The sequence below is a fragment of the Oncorhynchus nerka genome, unplaced genomic scaffold (genome assembly GCF_034236695.1).
Source record: "Oncorhynchus nerka isolate Pitt River unplaced genomic scaffold, Oner_Uvic_2.0 unplaced_scaffold_442, whole genome shotgun sequence".
NCBI lineage: Eukaryota > Metazoa > Chordata > Actinopteri > Salmoniformes > Salmonidae > Oncorhynchus > Oncorhynchus nerka.
Genome location: NW_027040489.1, coordinates 653,631 through 664,504, shown reverse-complemented (window position 1 = coordinate 664,504; position 10,874 = coordinate 653,631).

The window sequence follows — 10,874 nt, the reverse complement described above, 5'->3', positions numbered from 1 at the left end:
CTTTGACATTACCTGTCTGTTTCCAGTCCTCCTAGACATTACCAGTCTGTTGCTAGTCCTCCTGGACATTACCTGTCTGTTACCAGTCCTCCTAGACTTTACCAGTATGTTACCAGTCCTCCTATACATTACCTGTATTTTACCAGTCCTCCTGAACATTACCTGTCTGTTATTAGTCACCCTAGACATTACCAGTGTGTTACCAGTCTTCGTAGACATTACCAGTCTGTTACAAGTCCTCCTAGATATTACCTGTCATCCTATACATTACCTGTCTGTTATCAGTCCTCCTATACATTACCAGTCTGTTACCAGTCCTCCTAGACAATCGATGTCTGTTACCAATCCTCCTAGACATTACCAGTCTGTTACCAATCCTCCTAGACATTACCAGTCTGTTACCAGTCCTCCTGGACATTACCTGTCTGTGTCCAGTCCTCCTGGACATTACCAGTCTGTTACCAGTACTCCTAGACATCACCAGTCTGTTACCAGTCCTCCTAGACATTATCTGTCTGTTACCAGTCCTCCTAGACAATCAATGTCTGTTACCAGTCCTCCTAGACATTACCAGTCTGTTACCAGTCCTCCTAGACATTACCTGTCTATTACCAGTCCTCCTAGACATTACCAGTCTGTTACCAGTCCTCCTTTGACATTACCAGTCTGTTACCAGTCCTCCTTTGACATTACCTGTCTGTTACCAGTCCTCCTGGACATTACCTGTCTGTTACCAGTCCTTCTGGACATTACCAGTCTGTTTGCCAGTACTCCTAGATATCACCAGTCTGTTACCAGTCCTCCTAGACATTACCTGTCTGTTACCAGTCCTCCTAGACAATCAATGTCTGTACCAGTCCTCCTAGACATTACCAGTCTGTTACCAGTCCTCCTAGACATTACCAGTCTGTTACCAGTCCTCCTAAACATTACCTGTCTGTTACCAGTCCTCCTAGACATTACCAGTCTGTTACCAGTCCTCCTTTGACATTACCTGTCTGTTACCAGTCCTCCTAGACATTACCAGTCTGTTACCAGTCCTCCTTTGACATTACCTGTCTGTTACCAGTCCTCCTGGACATTACCAGTCTGTTACCAGTACTCCTAGACATCACCAGTCTGTTACCAGTCCTCCTAGACATTATCTGTCTGTTACCAGTCCTCCTAGACAATCAATGTCTGTTACCAGTCCTCCTAGACATTACCAGTCTGTTACCAGTCCTCCTAGACATTACCTGTCTATTACCAGTCCTCCTAGACATTACCAGTCTGTTACCAGTCCTCCTTTGACATTACCAGTCTGTTACCAGTCCTCCTAGACATTACCTGTCTGTTACCAGTCCTCCTGGACATTACTTGTCTGTTACCAGTCCTCCTAGACATTACCAGTCTGTTACCAGTCCTCCTGGACATTACTAGTCTGTTACCAGTCCTCCTGGACATTACCAGTCTGTTACCAGTCCTCCTAGATATTACCTATCCTCCTATACATTACCTGTCTGTTATCAGTCCTCCTATACATTACCTGTCTGTTACCAGTCCTCCTAGACATTACCAGTATGTTACCAGTCCTCCTATACATTACCTGTATTTTACCAGTCCTCCTGAACATTACCTGTCTGTTATTAGTCACCCTAGACATTACCAGTGTGTTACCAGTCTTCGTAGACATTACCAGTCTGTTACAAGTCCTCCTAGATATTACCTGTCATCCTATACATTACCTGTCTGTTATCAGTCCTCTTATACATTACCAGTCTGTTACAAGTCCTCCTAGACATTATCTGTCTGTTACCAGTCTTTATAGACATTAGCTGTCTGTTACAAGTCCTCCTAGACATGATATGTCTGTTACCAGTCTTCGTAGACATTACCAGTCTGTTACAAGTCCTCCTAGACATTATCTGTCTGTTACCAGTCTTTGAAGACATTAGCTGTCTGTTACCAGTCCTCCTAGACATCACCTCTCTGTTACCAGTCCTCCTAGACATTGTCTATCTGTTACCAATCCTCCTAGACATTACCAGCGGGTTATCAGTCCTACTAGACATTTCAAGTCTGTTGCCAGTCCCCATAGACATTAGATGTGTGTTACCAGTCCTTCTAGACATTACCAGTGTGTTACCAGTCCTCCTAGACATTACCTTTGTGTTACCAGTCCTCCTAGACATTACCTGTGTGTTACCAATCCTCCTAGACATTACCTGTATTTTACAAGTCCTCCTAGACATTACCTGTGTTTTACCAGTCCTCCTAGACATTGCCTGTGTGTTACCAGTCCTCCTAGACATTATCTGTCTGTTACCAGTCTTCGTAGACATTACCAGTCTGTTACAAGTCCTCCTAGACATTATCTGTCTGTTACCAGTCTTTTTAGACATTAGCTGTCTGTTACCAGTCCTCCTAGACATTAGCTCTCTGTTACCAGTCCTCCTAGACAGTGTCTATCTGTTACCAATCCTCCTAGACATTAGCTCTCTGTTACCAGTCCTCCTAGACATTTAAAGTCTGTTGCCAGTCCCCCTAGACATTACCTGTCTGTTACCAGTCCTCCTAGACATTAGATGTGTGTTACCAGTCCTCCTAGACATTACCAGTGTGTTACCAGTCCTCCTAGACAGTACATTTGTGTTACCAGTACTCTTAGACATGACCTTTGTGTTACCAGTCCTCCTAGACATTACCAGTGTGTTACCAGTCCTCCTAGATATTACCTGTGTGTTACCAGTCCTCCTAGACATTACCAGTGTGTTACCAGTCCTCCTAGACAGTACCTTTGTGTTACCAGTACTCTTAGACATTACCTTTGTGTTACCAGTCCTTCTAGATATTACCTGTCTGTTACCAGTCCTCCTAGACATTACCTGTGTGTTACCAATCCTCCTAGACATTACCTGTGTGTTACCAGTCCTCCTAGACATTACAGTCTGTTACCAGTCCTCCTAGACATTGCCTCTCTGTTACCAGTCCTCCTAGACATTAGCTGTATGTTGCCAGTCCTCCTAGACATTGCCAGTCCTAGATATTACCAGTCTGTTACCAGTCCTCCTAGACATTGCCTCTCTGTTACCAGTCCTCCTAGACATTACCAGTCTGTTACCAGTCCTCCTAGACATTAGATGTGTGTTACCAGTCCTCCTTGACATTACCTGTGTGTTACCAGTCCTCCTAGATATTACCTTTCTGTGTAGTCACCTGCAGGTAGTTGACTCAGATAGTGTATATTTCTGATGTAACGTCTTGTCCCCCTGCTATTACTAAAGGTCCAGGCTATGCTACTGTCAAGACTATTGAATGAGGCCTGGGCCATCTGCCTGAGAGGGCTGTGCTGTAAAACATACCTGTTTTCTGTGTCTGTCTGCAGGACACTGCGTTGTCTATTTACCTGCCGGTCAGATAAACTGATGTTATCGTCTGGTCAGAATAACTGCTGTTATCATCTCTTACCTATATAGTGCACTCTATAGACCAGGGCCCTATTCCCTATATAGTACACTACTATAGACCAGAGCCCTATTCACTATATAGTGCACTATTTTAGACCAGAGCCCTATTCCCTATATAGTACACTACTTTAGACCAGAGCCCTATTCCCTATATAGTGCACTACTATAGACCAGAGCCCTATTCCCTATATAGTGTACTACTTTAGACCAGGGCCCTATTCCCTATATAGTGCACTACTTTAGACCAGAGCCCTATTCCCTATATAGTCCACTACTTTAGACCAGAACCTTATATAGGGAATAGGGCTCCTTTTGGGATGCAGACGTGGCCTCGTTTTTATCCTTGTAGAAGAACGACAACAGAAGCCCTTTCTACTCTCTACCTTCTCGTGAGTCATCAATATTTTACAGAGTACAGGAGAAACAAAGAAAGACTTCTGAAAGATGCACAACCTTCCTTCAGACTTGTTCACATGGCTCAGAAGATAATAGACTGAGAAGGTCATAGTAGATATTGGTTGTAGAGTTAAATGCAGAAGTCGTAGTAGATATTGGTTGTAGAGTTAAATGCAGAAGTCGTAGTAGATATTGGTTGTAGAATTAAATGCAGAAGTCGTAGTAGATATTGGTTGTAAAGTTAAATGCAGAAATATAAACACCTTGAAATCCGTTCTGCATCTCAACTCAAGATACAGTCATCATGACTTCCTGTCAGGTTTCCTATAGTGTTGACGTCGTGTAGATATCTGTGGGGACCCGTTTTGTTCCTTCCTGTAGGAAATGTACGCGATCTAACGTGATACAGTCATCATGACTTCCTGTCAGGTTTCCTATAGTGTTGACGTCGTGTAGATATCTGTGGGAACTCGTCTTGTTCCTTCCTGTAGGAAATGTACGCGATCTAACATGACTGATGGAAGAGCCTGTTTTACGTGCCAGCATTAGGACTTGAGAAACACAATATTGTATAACATGACAAGATGATAGGAAATGATTCAAAATGGCTGAAACTCCCCTCTCTGTATACAGTTGGAGTTGCCCTACACTTTAAACCTTGGTCCTCTGTCACCTGTTATCACTAGCTACCCCTGTAGAGTGCCGTTGTCATGGCACCTTGATGTGTGGTCTTGATGTCTGTTATAAAAACAGCTTTACCGCAGGTACAGAACATCGGCGGGTGTTCCGGCTCCTCGTTGACTAGGAGACTGGTCACGAGGCGTGACAATGACCATAGGAGTTGGCAACACTTCACAACCTGTTTTGGGACCTGGCTAGGAAACTGGTACCGCTGGGGCACTGAGGACTGGCACCGCACTAAGCCTGTACAGCTGGTCCACCTGCACCATGCCTCTCTACTTCCTGACTGGGTCAACAGTAGATAGATGGTATAGCTGGTATCACCTGTCTGGGTCAACAGTAGATAGATGGTATAGCTGGTATCACCTGAATGGGTCAACAGTAGATAGATGGTATAGCTGGTATCACCTGTCTGGGTCAACAGTAGATAGATGGTATAGCTGGTATCACCTGACTGGGTCAACAGTAGATAGATGGTATAGCTGTTATATTATCACCTAACTGGGTCAACAGTAGATAGATGGTATAGCTGGTATCACCTGACTGGGTCAACAGTAGATAGATGGTATAGCTGGTATCACCTGACTGGGTCAACAGTAGATAGATGGTATATTATCACCTAACTGGGTCAACAGTAGATAGATGGTATAGCTGGTATCACCTGACTGGGTCAACAGTAGATAGATGGTATAGCTGGTATCACCTGACTGGGTCAACAGTAGATAGATGGTATAGCTGGTATCACCTGACTGGGTCAACAGTAGATAGATGGTATAGCTGGTATCACCTGACTGGGTCAACAGTAGATAGATGGTATAGCTGGTATCACCTGACTGGGTCAACAGTAGATAGATGGTATAGCTGGTATCACCTGACTGGGTCAACAGTAGATAGATGGTATAGCTGTTATATTATCACCTGACTGGGTCAGCAGTAGATAGATGGTATAGCTGGTATCACCTAACTGGGTCAGCAGTAGATAGATGGTATAGCTGGTATCACCTGACTGGGTCAACAGTAGATAGATGGTATAGCTGGTATCACCTGACTGGGTCAGCAGTAGATAGATGGTATAGCTGGTATCACCTGACTGGGTCAACAGTAGATAGATGGTATAGCTGTTATATTATCACCTAACTGGGTCAACAGTAGATAGATGGTATAGCTGGTATCACCTGACTGGGTCAACAGTAGATAGATGGTATAGCTGTTATATTATCACCTAACTGGGTCAACAGTAGATAGATGGTATAGCTGGTATCACCTGACTGGGTCAACAGTAGATAGATGGTATAGCTGTTATATTATCACCTAACTGGGTCAACAGTAGATAGATGGTATAGCTGGTATCACCTAACTGGGTCAACAGTAGATAGATGGTATATCTGGTATCACCTGACTGGGTCAACAGTAGATAGATGGTATAGCTGGTATCACCTGACTGGGTCAACAGTAGATAGATGGTATAGCTGGTATATTATCACCTGACTGGGTCAACAGTAGATAGATTGTATATCTGGTATCACCTGACTGGGTCAACAGTAGATAGATGGTATAGCTGGTATCACCTAACTGGGTCAACAGTAGATAGATGGTATATCTGGTATCACCTGACTGGGTCAACAGTAGATAGATGGTATATCTGGTATCACCTGACTGGGTCAACAGTAGATAGATGGTATAGCTGGTATCACCTGACTGGGTCAACAGTAGATAGATGGTATAGCTGTTATATTATCACCTAACTGGGTCAACAGTAGATAGATGGTATAGCTGTTATATTATCACCTAACTGGGTCAACAGTAGATAGATGGTATATTATCACCTAACTGGGTCAACAGTAGATAGATGGTATAGCTGGTATCACCTGACTGGGTCAACAGTAGATAGATGGTATAGCTGGTATCACCTGACTGGGTCAACAGTAGATAGATGGTATAGCTGGTATCACCTGACTGGGTCAACAGTAGATAGATGGTATAGCTGGTATCACCTGACTGGGTCAACAGTAGATAGATGGTATAGCTGTTATATTATCACCTAACTGGGTCAACAGTAGATAGATGGTATAGCTGTTATATTATCACCTGACTGGGTCAACAGTAGATAGATGGTATATCTGGTATCACCTGACTGGGTCAACAGTAGATAGATGGTATAGCTGGTATCACCTGACTGGGTCAACAGTAGATAGATGGTATAGCTGTTATATTATCACCTAACTGGGTCAACAGTAGATAGATGGTATAGCTGGTACCACCTGACTGGGTCAACAGTAGATAGATGGTATAGCTGGTATCACCTGACTGGGTCAACAGTAGATAGATGGCATAGCTGGTATCACCTAACTGGGTCAACAGTAGATAGATGGTATAGCTGGTATCACCTGACTGGGTCAACAGTAGATAGATGGTATAGCTGGTATCACCTGACTGGGTCAACAGTAGATAGATGGTATAGCTGGTATCACCTGACTGGGTCAACAGTAGATAGATGGTATAGCTGGTATCACCTGACTGGGTCAACAGTAGATAGATGGTATAGCTGGTATCACCTGACTGGGTCAACAGTAGATAGATGGTATAGCTGGTATCACCTAACTGGGTCAACAGTAGATAGATGGTATAGCTGGTATATTATCACCTAACTGGGTCAACAGTAGATAGATGGTATAGCTGGTATCACCTGACTGGGTCAACAGTAGATAGATGGTATAGCTGGTATCACCTGACTGGGTCAACAGTAGATAGATGGTATATCTGGTATCACCTGACTGGGTCAACAGTAGATAGATGGTATAGCTGGTATCACCTGACTGGGTCAACAGTAGATAGATGGTATAGCTGGTATCACCTGACTGGGTCAACAGTAGATAGATGGTATAGCTGGTATCACCTGACTGGGTCAACAGTAGATAGATGGTATAGCTGGTATCACCTGACTGGGTCAACAGTAGATAGATGGTATAGCTGGTATCACCTAACTGGGTCAACAGTAGATAGATGGTATAGCTGGTATCACCTAACTGGGTCAACAGTAGATAGATGGTATAGCTGGTATCACCTGACTGGGTCAACAGTAGATAGATGGTATAGCTGGTATCACCTGACTGGGTCAACAGTAGATAGATGGTATAGCTGGTATCACCTGACTGGGTCAACAGTAGATAGATGGTATAGCTGGTATCACCTGACTGGGTCAACAGTAGATAGATGGTATAGCTGGTATCACCTAACTGGGTCAGCAGTAGATAGATGGTATAGCTGGTATCACCTGACTGGGTCAACAGTAGATAGATGGTATAGCTGGTATCACCTGACTGGGTCAACAGTAGATAGATGGTATAGCTGGTATCACCTAACTGGGTCAACAGTAGATAGATGGTATAGCTGGTATCACCTAACTGGGTCAACAGTAGATAGATGGTATAGCTGGTATCACCTGACTGGGTCAACAGTAGATAGATGGTATAGCTGGTATCACCTGACTGGGTCAACAGTAGGTAGATGGTATAGCTGTTATATTATCACCTAACTGGGTCAACAGTAGATAGATGGTATAGCTGTTATATTATCACCTAACTGGGTCAACAGTAGATAGATGGTATAGCTGGTATCACCTGACTGGGTCAACAGTAGATAGATGGTATAGCTGTTATATTATCACCTAACTGGGTCAACAGTAGATAGATGGTATAGCTGGTATCACCTGACTGGGTCAACAGTAGATAGATGGTATAGCTGTTATATTATCACCTAACTGGGTCAACAGTAGATAGATGGTATAGCTGGTATCACCTGACTGGGTCAACAGTAGATAGATGGTATAGCTGGTATCACCTAACTGGGTCAACAGTAGATAGATGGTATAGCTGGTATCACCTAACTGGGTCAACAGTAGATAGATGGTATAGCTGGTATCACCTGACTGGGTCAACAGTAGATAGATGGTATAGCTGGTATCACCTGACTGGGTCAACAGTAGATAGATGGTATAGCTGGGTATCACCTGACTGGGTCAACAGTAGATAGATGGTATATCTGGTATCACCTGACTGGGTCAACAGTAGATAGATGGTATAGCTGGTATCACCTAACTGGGTCAACAGTAGATAGATGGTATAGCTGGTATCACCTGACTGGGTCAACAGTAGATAGATGGTATAGCTGGTATCACCTGACTGGGTCAACAGTAGATAGATGGTATAGCTGGTATCACCTGACTGGGTCAACAGTAGATAGATGGTATAGCTGGTATCACCTGACTGGGTCAACAGTAGATAGATGGTATAGCTGGTATCACCTAACTGGGTCAACAGTAGATAGATGGTATAGCTGGTATCACCTGACTGGGTCAACAGTAGATAGATGGTATAGCTGGTATCACCTGACTGGGTCAACAGTAGATAGATGGTATAGCTGGTATCACCTGACTGGGTCAACAGTAGATAGATGGTATAGCTGGTATCACCTGACTGGGTCAACAGTAGATAGATGGTATAGCTGGTATCACCTGACTGGGTCAACAGTAGATAGATGGTATAGCTGGTATCACCTAACTGGGTCAACAGTAGATAGATGGTATAGCTGGTATATTATCACCTAACTGGGTCAACAGTAGATAGATGGTATAGCTGGTATCACCTGACTGGGTCAACAGTAGATAGATGGTATAGCTGGTATCACCTGACTGGGTCAACAGTAGATAGATGGTATATCTGGTATCACCTGACTGGGTCAACAGTAGATAGATGGTATAGCTGGTATCACCTGACTGGGTCAACAGTAGATAGATGGTATAGCTGGTATCACCTGACTGGGTCAACAGTAGATAGATGGTATAGCTGGTATCACCTGACTGGGTCAACAGTAGATAGATGGTATAGCTGATATCACCTGACTGGGTCAACAGTAGATAGATGGTATATTATCACCTAACTGGGTCAACAGTAGATAGATGGTATATCTGGTATCACCTAACTGGGTCAACAGTAGATAGATGGTATAGCTGGTATCACCTGACTGGGTCAACAGTAGATAGATGGTATAGCTGGTATCACCTGACTGGGTCAACAGTAGATAGATGGTATAGCTGGTATCACCTAACTGGGTCAACAGTAGATAGATGGTATAGCTGGTATCACCTGACTGGGTCAACAGTAGATAGATGGTATAGCTGGTATCACCTGACTGGGTCAACAGTAGATAGATGGTATAGCTGGTATCACCTGACTGGGTCAACAGTAGGTAGATGGTATAGCTGATGGTATATCTGGTATCACCTAACTGGGTCAACATTAGATAGATGGTATAGCTGGTATCACCTAACTGGGTCAACAGTAGATAGATGGTATAGCTGGTATCACCTAACTGGGTCAACAGTAGATAGATGGTATAGCTGGTATCACCTGACTGGGTCAACAGTAGATAGATGGTATAGCTGGTATCACCTGACTGGGTCAACAGTAGATAGATGGTATAGCTGGTATCACCTGACTGGGTCAACAGTAGATAGATGGTATAGCTGGTATCACCTGACTGGGTCAACAGTAGATAGATGGTATAGCTGTTATATTATCACCTAACTGGGTCAACAGTAGATAGATGGTATAGCTGTTATATTATCACCTAACTGGGTCAACAGTAGATAGATGGTATAGCTGTTATATTATCACCTGACTGGGTCAACAGTAGATAGATGGTATAGCTGGTATCACCTGACTGGGTCAACAGTAGATAGATGGTATAGCTGTTATATTATCACCTAACTGGGTCAACAGTAGATAGATGGTATAGCTGGTATCACCTGACTGGGTCAACAGTAGATAGATGGTATAGCTGGTATCACCTGACTGGGTCAACAGTAGATAGATGGTATAGCTGGTATCACCTAACTGGGTCAACAGTAGATAGATGGTATAGCTGGTATCACCTGACTGGGTCAACAGTAGATAGATGGTATAGCTGGTATCACCTGACTGGGTCAACAGTAGATAGATGGTATAGCTGGTATCACCTAACTGGGTCAAGTAGTAGATGGATGGTATAGCTGTTATATTATCACCTAACTGGGTCAACAGTAGATAGATGGTATAGCTGTTATATTATCACCTGACTGGGTCAACAGTAGATAGATGGTATAGCTGGTATCACCTGACTGGGTCAACAGTAGATAGATGGTATAGCTGGTATCACCTGACTGGGTCAACAGTAGATAGATGGTATAGCTGGTATCACCTAACTGGGTCAACAGTAGATAGATGGTATAGCTGGTATCACCTGACTGGGTCAACAGTAGATAGATGGTATAGCTGGTATCACCTGACTGGGTCAACAGTAGATAGATGGTAT